The 13,242-nt window shown below is 38.1% G+C and overlaps 1 long non-coding RNA gene across 2 annotated transcripts in view; it reads right to left on the bottom strand.

The window, feature by feature from the left end:
- Window positions 1-7,673, bottom strand: part of LOC142743588 (uncharacterized) — a 51,116-nt gene extending 43,443 nt beyond the window's left edge. For both annotated transcript variants that reach the window (XR_012881588.1, XR_012881589.1), the window contains exons 1-2: window positions 7,571-7,673; window positions 5,366-5,414 (exon numbers count right to left, since the gene is read on the bottom strand). This is a non-coding gene — a long non-coding RNA (uncharacterized LOC142743588). The remainder of the gene's footprint in view (window positions 1-5,365; window positions 5,415-7,570) is intronic.
- Window positions 7,674-13,242: the final 5,569 nt, after the last annotated feature.

The following is a 13,242-nucleotide window of genomic DNA, read 5'->3' as shown; positions in this document are numbered from 1 at the left end:
CTGAATAATACCACCATACACTGACTGAATAATACCACCATACACTGGCTGAATAATACCACTATACACTGACTGAATAATACCACCATACACTGATTGAATAATACCACCATACACTGACTCAATAATACCACCATACAGTGATTGAATAATACCACCATACACTGACTGAATAATACCACCATACTGTGACTAAATAATACCACCATGCACTGACTGAATAATACCACCATACTGTGACTAAATAATACCTTCATACTGAGACTAAATAATACCACCATACAGTCACTGAATAATACCATCAAACACTGACTGCATAATACCACCATACAGTGACTGAATAATACCACCATACAGTGACTGAATAATACCACCGTACACTGACTGAATAACACCACCATACAGTGACTAAATAATACCACCGTACACGGACTGAATAATACCACCATACTGTGACTAAATAATACCTCCACACTGAGACTAAATAATACCACCATACAGTCACTGAATAATACCTCCATACAGTGACTGAATAATACCACCATACAGTGACTAAATAATACTTCCATACGTAGACTAAATAATACCACCATACAGTCACTGAATAATACCACCATACACTGACTGCATAATACCACCATACAGTCACTGCATAATACCTCCATACAGTGACTGAATAATACCACTATACAGCGACTGAACAATACCACAATACAGTGACTGAATAATTCCACCGTACACTGACTGAATAATACTACCATACAGTGACTAAGTAATACTTACATACTGAGACTAAATAATACCACCATACAGTGACTAAATAATACCACCATACTGTGACTGAATAATACCACCATACACTGACTGAATAATACCACCATACACTGACTGAATAATACCATTATACTGTGACTAAATAATACTACCATACTGTGACTGAATAATACAACCATACAGTGACTAAATAATACAACCATACCGTGACTGAATAATACCACCATACAGTGACTAAATAATACCTCTATTCCAAGACTGAATAATACCGCCATACTGTGACTGAATAATACCACCATACTGTGACTAAATAACACTATGGGAACTAAAAAGTTGTGCGCAACCTTGCGAACATTTAAAAAAGGCTGATAGGGAAACATTGAAATTGATGCGCATGTCGTCCTAATGCCAAAATTCTAGCTTTATAGCCAAGTCTACCTCCTCACATAAGCAAATTATAACTAAGCCCCCCCTCATTTTATTTAGGATGTTTTCACACGTTGCGTTCATATTGCATTTTGCTGCAATTTTCACCGAATTAAATGCAGCAAAAACTGCAATATGACTGCAACACGTGAATATACTCCGAGTAGGAACACACACAGCGTAAACACTGTTTTCTGCAACGCATTTCATTCCGGAAAATCTGCAGCGTATTACAGCAGTAGCAGAGTGGATGAGATTTTAACAAATCTCATCCACACACTGGAAAAAATCAGCCGAGAAACTGTTCATAAATTGATCTGCGTTTTTTTTAAATCTGCAGCATGTCAATTTATCCTGTGGAATCGCTGCTCTTGTATTGCTTGCTTTCCCTATTGAATTCAGGTAAAACCTGCAACAAAGAGCCATGTTTTCATTCGCTGCAACAATCGCAATTGAGAGAAAAAAAGCTTTTTTTTATTGCAAATTAATTTAAAAAAGCTTATACTTACACCGGCCGTAGTCATATCTACACATTATTCTGTTCTGAGCGCAGCCCGGCCTCCTAGGATGATGTTTCATCATGGACTACATGGACTACATGGACGACATGGACTACATGGAGTCCATGTTTCATCATGGACTACAGCATCATTCTAGGAGGCCGGGCTGCGCTCAGAACAGAATAATGGCGACCAGCTGACTAGTGTCGTGCATGAGCCGGGTGAATGTTAGAGCACGCAATAGGTGCTCGTCGGCCATTAGGTGTTTTAATATAACAATAAGTGTGACGCCTGATGATGCACCCTGTAAACTGGGGGTGTGGAAACGGGTAGGGACGCAATTCTATTGGCATGGATGACCAGGTGTTTATATCATAAAATTAGTGGGGGGAGAAATACATTGGCAATTGAGGTGCACATAGATGTGTGTGACTTTTTTTGCAACCCCTGACTGGTCGTCGTGCTAACGCCTGATTATTTGTTTGGCTATTCAGCCCTCTTTTACTTTTTAATTTTTATAATAAAATTCAAGTTTTAATCGTTCATACAGGCAGTGATACTATTCAAATTTAAAGTGAACGTATAACCTGTTCCTATTGGCGCAACAGTTAGCGGCGCAGTGTAATTTCCAGAACTGAATAACGCATCAATATGACTACGGCCTGGGTAAGTACAAGCTTTTTTTTCATTATTCCTGCAGTCTTTCCACAGCAGACATCCCTTCTGAAAAACTGCACCTCAATTTGATGTAGTTTTTCATGCGTAATTCCCTGCGGTCATTTTACGCAGCGTATCCACCCCGTGTGTTCCTACCCTTAAAGTCAAGTTGTTCTCCCCCACAAAACTTAACTCTAAAGAATCCTTTCTCCCCCACACGCAACATTTGCAGTCAACCCCCCTCCCCCACATATGTTTTAGAAAGAAGCTTTTTACACCACAAAATAAACTATAAAGAAGTCCCCCTCCCAACAAAAAAGGATTTATAAAGAGTCCGCCCACACTTCCATAGCATTTAGAGCAAAGTCCCCACCCCCACAAAATCAATCTACAGAATCACCACACATAAAGCACTTATAACCAAGTCTCCTCTCCCCCACAAAATCGATCTATACAGAAGCCCAATCCTCTTATAGATATCATTTATAGTTCCTTCTTTCCTCCTCCCTCACATAGCTGAGTCTGTGTGCAGGACAGGCTCTGCTGATCAGTGGAGCAGACAGAAGCCCCCCCTTCTCCACCAATCAGCACTCACTTCCCACTGCAAGGAGGAAGGTACATTTCTCCTCTCTGACGTGCGGCTCATACTTGAACCCCCTGCCCCACCCCAACCCCCTGTTTTTACTTGGCAGTCTGGCATGGAGCAAGGGAATGAGTTGTAAAATAAAAAAAATTATATCAAAATTTGTATTAGTCTCATTTGGCGCCGCTCCAGCAAGGTGCCACCCTAGGCACTGGACCTCCAGTGCTTAGTGCTAAATACAGCCCTACATAGCGCACTATATCAATCCACCATTGTCTAACCCATCAGGAGCTTACCAGCATTTTTGTAATGTACATTATGGCATTTTAGAAACTTTCTCCTTCTATAGCATAGAGAGAGTTAAAAGCCCAATAGTGGAGGGGACTGTGGAGATGCTTACTACGTAGTGACACATTTTGGATCTTCCAACTAAACTCTGAATATCCAAACGGTAATAAATACAAAAACTATCTTCGGTATCACAATTAGTAGAATATGTTTTACCTTATTATTATAGTAACGTAGTATAATTAGTATAAGTAATTATAGTAATGTAGTATTATTATAGTAATGTATTATTGTAGTTATGTAGTATTATTATAGTAATGTAGTATTATTATAGTAATGTAGTATTGTTATAGTAATGTAGTATTATTATAGTAATGTAGTATTGTTATAGTATTGTAGTATTATTATTATAGTAGTGTAGTATTGTTATAGTAATGTAGTATTATTATAGTAATGTATTATTATAGTAATGTAGTATTATTATAGTAGTGTAGTATTATTATAGTAATGTAATATTGTTATAGTAATGTAGTATTATTATAGTAATGTAGTTTTATAGTAATGTAGTATTATTATAATATTGTAGTATTATAGTAATGTAGTATTATTATTGTATTGTAATATTATAATAGTAATGTAGTATAGTTATAGGAATGTAGTATAATTATAGTAATGTAGTATTGTTATAGTAATGTAGTATTATTATTGTAGTAATGTAGTATTGTTATAGTAAAGTAGTATTATTATAGTAGTGTTGTATTGTTATAGAAATGTAGTATTGTTACAGTAATGTAGTATTATTATAGTAATATAGTATAATTATAGTAATGTAGTAATGTTATAGTAATGTAGTATTGTTATTGTAGTAATGTAGTATTGTTATAGTAATGTACTATTATTATAGTAATGTAGTATTATTATAGTAATGTATTATTATAGTAATGTAGTATTATTATAGTAGTGTAGTATTATTATAGTAATGTAATATTGTTATAGTAATGTAGTATTGTTATAGTAATGTAGTTTTATAGTAATGTAGTATTATTATAATATTGTAGTATTATAGTAATGTAGTATTATTATTGTATTGTAATATTATAATAGTAATGTAGTATAGTTATAGGAATGTAGTATAATTATAGTAATGTAGTATTGTTATAGTAATGTAGTATTATTATTGTAGTAATGTAGTATTGTTATAGTAAAGTAGTATTATTATAGTAGTGTTGTATTGTTATAGAAATGTAGTATTGTTACAGTAATGTAGTATTATTATAGTAATATAGTATAATTATAGTAATGTAGTAATGTTATAGTAATGTAGTATTGTTATTGTAGTAATGTAGTATTGTTATAGTAATGTACTATTATTATAGTAATGTAGTATTGTTCTAGCAATGTAGTAGTATTATTATAGTAGTGTAGTATTGTTATAGTAATGTACTATTATTATAGTAATGTAGTATTGTTATAGCAATGTAGTAGTATTATTATAGTAGTGTAGTATTATTATAGTAATGTAGTTATATTATAGTAATGTAGTATTATAGTAATGTAGTATTATTATAATATTGTAATATTATAGTAATGTAGTATTATTATTGTATTTTAGTATTATTATAGTAATGTAGTATTGTTATAGTAATGTAGTATTATAGTAATGTATTGTTATAGTAATGTAGTATTATTATAGTAGTTCAAATACCTAATTGATTAACAATAATTTTGTAATGTATCAAATTTGAAAGTAATGCGGCCTGTTAACTTCACATTTTTTCTATATGTGGCCCACTTACCCGGTCGAGTTTAAGACCCCTGCTGTATACTAACCTTAAGACCTCTGGTTCACCTGCATAGTCTGGTGTAAAGCACTCTCTGCAACTCTCAAACTGGGGAACACCATTGCGGAGTAAAATGTAGAATGGGATTGTGGAAGTTACAATAGTGTTTTTAGCTAAATATTGTGTTGATTTATTTATTCATCTATTAATCGGGGGTGGAAAAGTGTAGGGATGGGCTGTGTTTCTGGTACAGATGGTGTACCCCTGGAAGTGCAATTTTAAAAAAAACACTTGAAGTCATGCCACACTCTATAATGCAATGTGTTTGTTCAGGCAGAATCAATATCACACCTCACCAGGGCTGCTTTCTTCGGTGCTATATCACACATGTGCCTTTCACCTTCCCTAGAAAACAAAGAATAAAAGGTGCAGCCTTTGGATTTTCGCTGTGCTTAATGAAAAGCAGAAGTAAAACATGGCAGAAAGCCAGGAGTTTGGTAACTTTTAATGTTTCTGCATTTTAAAGATAGAAGAAATATATATTTGTGTCTGTCACTTGGAGAGATTTGAAAGATAAAGTACATGTCTATCAAAAGTATCACCACCTTAAGAAAAGAGCAATTGAAATACCATTGTTCCTGAAGTAAACGTGGAAAATATATTATGATTTTGTTTCCTGTGATTGCAGTGTTGGACATATGCAGTAGAGGGAACACATGCCGAAACAGTATATAGGGCCTTTGTCAAGATCAATGTGATTATCATTAAAGGGGTCTTCCAGCCACTAAAATATAATACTAAACTATCCTCGGGAAAGGTCATCAATAGCTTATGGCTCGGGTTCCAACTCCCGGGACCCCCACTGATCAGCTGTTTTAAAGGGGCTGCAGCGCTCGTATTCACCTTCATTCCAGTCACTTGCTCACACTGAATCACTGACACAGCAGTAGCGGCGGTTCACAGTATTACAACCTTCTCCCATTGAAGTGAATGGGAGAAGGCTGTAATACTGTGAACCGCCGCTACGGCCGTGTCGGCAATTCACAGTGTGAGCAAGTGACTGCATACCTCCCAACTTTTAAGAATCACAAAGAGGGACAACCGATGCGGTGCCCGTAGCGCATCGTGGCAATTTTTTTCCTTTTAAGTCACGTCTCTAATATCGCCCAATCCCGCCAATACACACCCGGTTCAGCCCACACAGTATCATGCTCCCATAGTGCCTTCCACACAGTATAATGCCTTCTAGCTGCCCCCACACAGTATAATGCCCTCTAGCTGCCATCATACAGTATAATGCCCCCATTGACGCACCCATACAGTATAATGCCCACACAGATGCTCCCATGCAGTGTAATGCCCAAGCAAATTCTCCCATACAGCATAATGCCCTATAGCTGCCCGCATACAGTATAATGCCCCATACGTATAATGCCCCCATAGCTGCCCCAATAATAATGCCCTCATACAGCATAATTGCTGCCCTTATATAGTATAATGCCCCATAGCTGGCCCCATACAGTATATAATCCTCCCATAGCTGCCCCATACAGTATAATGCCCCTATAGCTTCCCCTATACAGTATACATTTAACTTTTTTACTAGTCCCAGTAGGGGACTTCACTCCGATCGCTGTTATAATACACTGCAATACTTCTGTATTGCAGTGTATTACTGCCTGTCTGTGTAAAACGGACAGGCATCTGCTAGGCCATGCATCTGGCATGGCCTAGCAGACATAACTAGTAGCAGACCTGGGGCCTTTATTAGACCCCCCTGGCTACCATAGAAACCACCGACGCCCTGCGATCTTTTGCATGGTGTCGGTGGGGTGAGAGAGGGAGCTCCCTCCCTCTCTCCGAAACCACTCAGATGCAGTGCTTGCTATTGAGCGCCGCATCTAAGGGGTTAAACTGGTGAGATCGATACTGATATCGATCTCGCCTGTTAGAGTAGAGCTGCTCCCAGCCCTCAGCTACCTCCGAAAGCGGAGAGCAGGGAGATTCAATGGCTCCCTGCTCCATTTATTTGTTCCGATGGAGCGCCGTGAAAAGGTGTATGCATCGGAATAAAGCCCATTAGTGGCTGCCATGAAAAGGCATATTGGCGGTCACTAACGGGTTAAAGTATTCGCTGCTTTGTATATTATCCGATGTCACAATAGTGAGTTTCTTCATATCTAGGGTGTTTTTTTGTATTGTAAATATGATAAAATAGCAATTATCTTAATTACTAAGCTGTGCTCTTTTATGATGATATCACAAACATTTTCATGATTACTCTGAGGCTGTGTAAATGTTGTTGATATCACAATAGTGTTTGTATTCATTTTTAGGCTGTGTTCTATTGTGGTGTTATGATATTGGTGATTGTTTTTATTGTTAGGCTGTTTTCTATTGCAATGATGTAAAAAAAAGAAAGTGTGTCAATTTTTAAGCTGTGTACCATTTCGAAAGTATTATTGTAGTGACTGCACATTATTTTGTATTATATAAGTAGCATAAAGTCAGTTTAGCTATTGGACTTTGCTTAGATATTAGCAAGAGTAGTAAGTGGATACCTTACAATAGAAACTAAAGCTGAATCACACATAATTCGCCCTCAAGGACTCTTTTTTAACAGAATCGTAGAATCGATACTTTAGTATCGCCGTGCTGCAGGAGGAAGCTCCACCCCGACGTCTCGTCACTTCCTGTTCCACCCCGTTCTGTCTCTGCTTCCCCACGAAACTGCTGTACTGTACTGAACAAAATGATACAGTACGGAACAGCAGTTCCGTGGGGAAGCAGGGAGTCCTAGTACATAGCCACACCACCCTGTAGATACTGCCCCGCTGCAGATAGCACCCCCTTGCAGATCGCACCACCCCCCTTGTACCTTGTAGATAGCACCACAACCCCCCTTATAGATTGCGCCGCTGTAGATAGCAACCCCCTTACAGATCGCACCACCACCCCCCCCCTTGTACCTTGTAGATCGCACCACAATGCCCCCCTCCTTGTAGATCATGCCGCTGTAGCTACCACTTGGAGCTGATTCCCCGGCCAAAGCGTCGGCAAACTCTGGCCGGGGATTCAGGTCCTAGTGGCAGCTACAGCGGCATGATCTACAAGGAAGGGGTGCAATCTAAAAGGGAGGGCGGTGGTGCTCTGATTTACAAGGGGTGGGGGTGCGATCTACAAGAGAGGCGGGTGGTGCTGCGATCTGCAAGGGGGTGGGGGTGCGATCTAGAAGGGTTGGGGGTGCTGCGATCTATATGTGGGGATGAAATCTACATGTGGGGGTGCTATCTTCAAGGGAGGGGGTGGTGCCGTGATCTACAAGGTGGGGTACGATCTACATAGGGATGGGGGTGCTATCTGCAAGGGGGTGTGGCACTATCTACATGGACACTGTGGTACTATATTGGGGGGTGGCACCACTGTCACTACATGTGGGCACTGTGGCACTGTCACTATATGTGGGCACTGTCACTACATGTGGGCACTATCAATATATGTGGGCACTGTGGCACTGCCACTATATGTGGGCACTGTGGCACTATGTCACTATATGTGGGCATTGTGGCACTATATGTGGGCACTGTGGCACTATATGTGGGCACTATGTCTCTATATATGGGCACGATGTCACTATATGTGGACACTGTGGCACTATCTACCATGACAAATGAAATCCATCCTATTTAAAAAAAAAAAATTAACGCCCATGAAAGACCGGAAATGGTTGAGAATTTGGATACACTGATGCAACATGGACATGAAAAACTGACCATTGATCATCGTGTGATTGAAGCCTAAATGACTATGATGCCAGGAGTCCCGTTCACATGTATCGTGATCAGGCTGAGAAATCCGGCTGACACATGTACCGCTTTTCACGGTCTAATCACGGTCGTGTGAATCCGCCAATGTTGGTGACCGGCTGAGGTGGTCAGGGGCACCATCAGGAATTTCTGGGCCCCATACAGTCAAAGAGATTGGACTCCCCATCTATTACCGGGGGTGGGCAACAGAAAGTGTAGCGCTTACGTTTGTATGCTACAGTATACACAGTAACTGATTTTGATACTGATGTCAAGTTACAGTGAATGAAACCATGGAGTTACCGGTTGATACCCTGGATTTTATTGAATTGAGCCAAAACGTTTTCCACTGTATGGCATAAAATGGGATACATCGCCTCAGGAATGGCCCTGGGAAACTTCTGAAGTCACTGTTCATAAATGGACAGCTTTCCCTATGCCAAAGTCCACGGGCAGAGTGCTTGTGATGCTCTTCTCCTGACATCACTGTCAATATAGTGATGTCACGAGCGGTATACGTTTTTTTGTGGGATCTCTCAGGATGGAATAGCAGAGTCTACTACATTATTCCATACTTAAAAAAAACAGGTATACTGACATATAGAAAAAAAGAAAAAAGAAAAATGATCCAGAAATATAACTAGGCACTCTTGGGTTAAATAAAATTTAACATAGTATTTTATTTTTAAATCCAGATAATACCGGCAACATTTAATTTATACATGAATACAAAATTTACAATTTAAAAAGAGAAATCTCCTGGCCAGGAAAGAAAACATACAATAGAACCTTCAAAACATAGGTGATATAGCCTGATGGATATATATCAAACTATATATGTATAAACAATTTTGAAAAGATTTCAAAAAATGAAAAACCGCTGGGTTGTGTTCACACTTGCGGTTTTCAAACATATATATTATTTTTATCACAAATTGGCCAGAGTTCCTATTCCTTTAATTCATGAGGCTATTTTCCTATCTTGAGAATAAAGTTATGTTACTTACACATAAAGTGAATTTCTTTAAAAATTTCATTACCAGCTACTCCAAATAGGAACTCTGGCCAATTTGTGATAAAAATAATATATATGTTTGAAAACCGCAAGTGTGAACACAACCCAGCGGTTTTTCATTTTTTGAAATCTTTTCAAAATTGTTTATACATATATAGTTTGATATATATCCATCAGGCTATATCACCTATGTTTTGAAGGTTCTATTGTATGTTTTCTTTCCTGGCCAGGAGATTTCTCTTTTTAAATTGTAAATTTTGTATTCATGTATAAATTAAATGTTGCCGGTATTATCTGGATTTAAAAATAAAATACTATGTTAAATTTTATTTAACCCAAGAGTGCCTAGTTATATTTCTGGATCATTTTTCTTTTTTCTTTTTTTCTATTATCTTTATCAGGAATGGCACCGTGCTATATTATATTGCAATTTTGGGTTTGTTAGGTATGGTTTGGTTATAACCACATTTTTTCTATATACAATATTTTTTGGAGGGTGTTTTCCCTTCCTGTTTTGTTTGTATACCTTTAGAAGGAAAAATATTTTCTTTTTGAACTTGAGAGGTAATCAGTGGTGTGTCATTAGTATGGCCTATTGCTTGGACTTAGAGGTGGATGCACGGATTGCTGCACTTTTGAATTGTGAAATGAATAAAAGTGCAGAGGACATCAGAGGAGACATATATGGTTTATTTAAAAATCATCGGAGACTAATTTTGAGTCATTTAAGACGCAAGTGGGATATCCAGAGCTTAGAGGCATATAGGCTGTCCAAAATTATCCCAAGAGGTTTACGTAGACGTACAACACCAGCATCACATTTCAAAAGTGAAGTATTTTTGGAAAAATGGGATGAGGAGTGCTTGAGACACTCAAGGAATTTGATGGATTTATTGATAGAAGAGGAGAAAAATATGCTTAGTCTGCTTAATGTGGAAATTGAGGAGAGTGTTAAAAAATTAGATATATTTTGCAAGGATCCGGAATTTGAAAAACTAAATGTTAGTCTCAAAAAAGAGGTAGAAATGGAACTTCGTGAAATATCAATACGGAAAAGGAGAAAATTCCAAAGGGATACATTTGATTTTGAGCAGAAACAAATTTTCTCCTTTACAAAAAATAGAGAAAAACAAAACAAAAGTAAATTACGGGTGAGAAGGAATACTTTTATGTCAACAGATGGGGAAACTACAAGTGACCCATCTAGTGACAATGAGATGGGGAAACACATCAGAGTTGAGGAATCACAATCTAAGGTCTCTTTTTTAGGGGACCGAAACAGAGGGAAATTCGGAGAGGAAAGAATAGTAGAGAAAAAAGGAGGACCCAATACAAGACAACGCAGGGGAAGATAGAAAATAATATGAATAATATAATTAATTTAACCGATTTCCCCTTATCAACACATCATATATCCTTATTGAATCGTGGATTGGGTTTTTCACCAGTTATCCCTGGAAAGGAATTTGAGATATGTAAAGACCTTCACCTCTTTCTCAGAAAGATTCTTTTAAGACTCTGGCATGGGGAAAAAAATGAGAGGAATAGTCAAAACGAGAATGTGTCATCACAGTCACAGAGAGAAACAATGGAATTTGGAATGATCCCGAATTTGGAAATGTCGGATCTGAATACTTTAGTGGATTTAAATGAGTTATGGAGGGAAGGTAACACATTGGAGAATACAGATAATTTTGAAGAGTATCTTACTGATATTATCCCAGAGTATACGGGCTTGCGGAAAAAAAGCAGTACCATGCCAAGTATACACTCTAACAGGTACACACATGCATTTTTGGAGGCCATGCTAAGGGATATTAGTGTCATCGACTGGTCCTCATTTCTGTGTGAGGACAACTTAACTGAAAGGGAACGAAAAGCCCTAAAGGAATTGCAAAATATTGAAAATATTGTAATCAAGCCCAGTGACAAGGGTGGAAATGTTGTCCTCCTCAGAGAGGAGGACTATGTCGGTGAGATTAGAAGACAATTGGAGACGGATACATATTCTCTTTTGAAGGATAACCCACTGGACAATATAGTGGGAACTCTAAATAGAAAATTGACTTTTGCATTGGATGAGGGCCTAATTAATAAAAATGAGTTCCAATATTTGGAGGTAAAAGAACCCCGTATGCCCACTATATATGTGCTTCCCAAGGTGCATAAAAATAGGAATACACCTCCGGGTAGACCTATTATTTCGGGGTGTGATGGTCCAACAGATCACCTTGGGAAATACATAGATGAAAAATTGAAACCCTTTGTCCGTACACTTCCATCCTTTGTATTGGATACAGGGGATCTTCTAAACAAAATTGACAATTTGACTCTTGAGGAAGATTTCATCCTGGTAGGATTGGATGTGGAGTCATTGTATACTTCCATCCCACATGATGTTGGTCTTAAAGCGGCCGCACATTTTCTGGAGAGGAGAGGAGGAGACTGGGCTCACCAAAATGAATTTATTATTGAAATGTTGGAATTCGTTTTGAATTATAACTGCTTTTCTTTTGATGGCAAATTTTATCGTCAGATTCGTGGAACTGCCATGGGATCCTCTTGTGCACCATCATATGCCTGCTTACATTTGGGCTGGTGGGAAGAATTTATAGTATACCCACATCCCCTCTTCAGAAAATGCGCCTCTGTTTGGCTTAGATATATGGATGATGTTCTCTTATGTTGGAAGGGACCATTGGATTTGTTAGAAAGCTTCATCGGAGATTTAAATTCCAATAAATTGAATATTCTTTTGACCTTTACTTATAGTGAAGATCACATTAGCTTTTTAGATCTTAATATTCATAGGGAGGGAAATAGATTAAAAACGACCACATATCGGAAACCAACATCAGGTAATACCCTTTTGGCAGCAAGTAGCCATCACTTTCCCTCTCAAATTAAGGGGATCCCGATAAGCGAATTTCTTCGAATTCGGCGTAACTGTACTGATTTCAGGGACTTCAAAAGCGAAGCACACGATCTATCCTCTCGCTTTGAAGATAGGGGATACTCCAAAAAAATGATCAAGAAAGGATACAATAGGGCATCTAGGCAGAATAGAGAGGAAATTCTCAAGAGAGGTAAAAAAGATAACAGTGATAATAGAGTCAGATTCATTTCGAGGTATGGTTCCCATTGGAACATACTTCGGAATTTGATGATTAAAAACTGGCCACATTTAACTTTGGACAAAAGAATCAACTCAATAGTGGGGAATGTACCGAGTATGGTTCCCAGAAAGGCCCCCACGCTGAGGAATATGTTGGTGAGTTCTGAGTTCAAGAGAAGGACCCCAGACAATGAGAAATGGCTACAGAAACGTCCAAAAGGAATGTTCATGTGTGGCTCTTGTAGATGTTGCAAGTATGTGTTAAAATCAGATACCTTTCTTGACAGTGAACATAAA

Source organism: Rhinoderma darwinii, chromosome 1 (genome assembly GCF_050947455.1).
Source record: "Rhinoderma darwinii isolate aRhiDar2 chromosome 1, aRhiDar2.hap1, whole genome shotgun sequence".
Lineage (NCBI taxonomy): Eukaryota > Metazoa > Chordata > Amphibia > Anura > Rhinodermatidae > Rhinoderma > Rhinoderma darwinii.
This window is presented reverse-complemented; position numbering and strand designations above follow the sequence as displayed.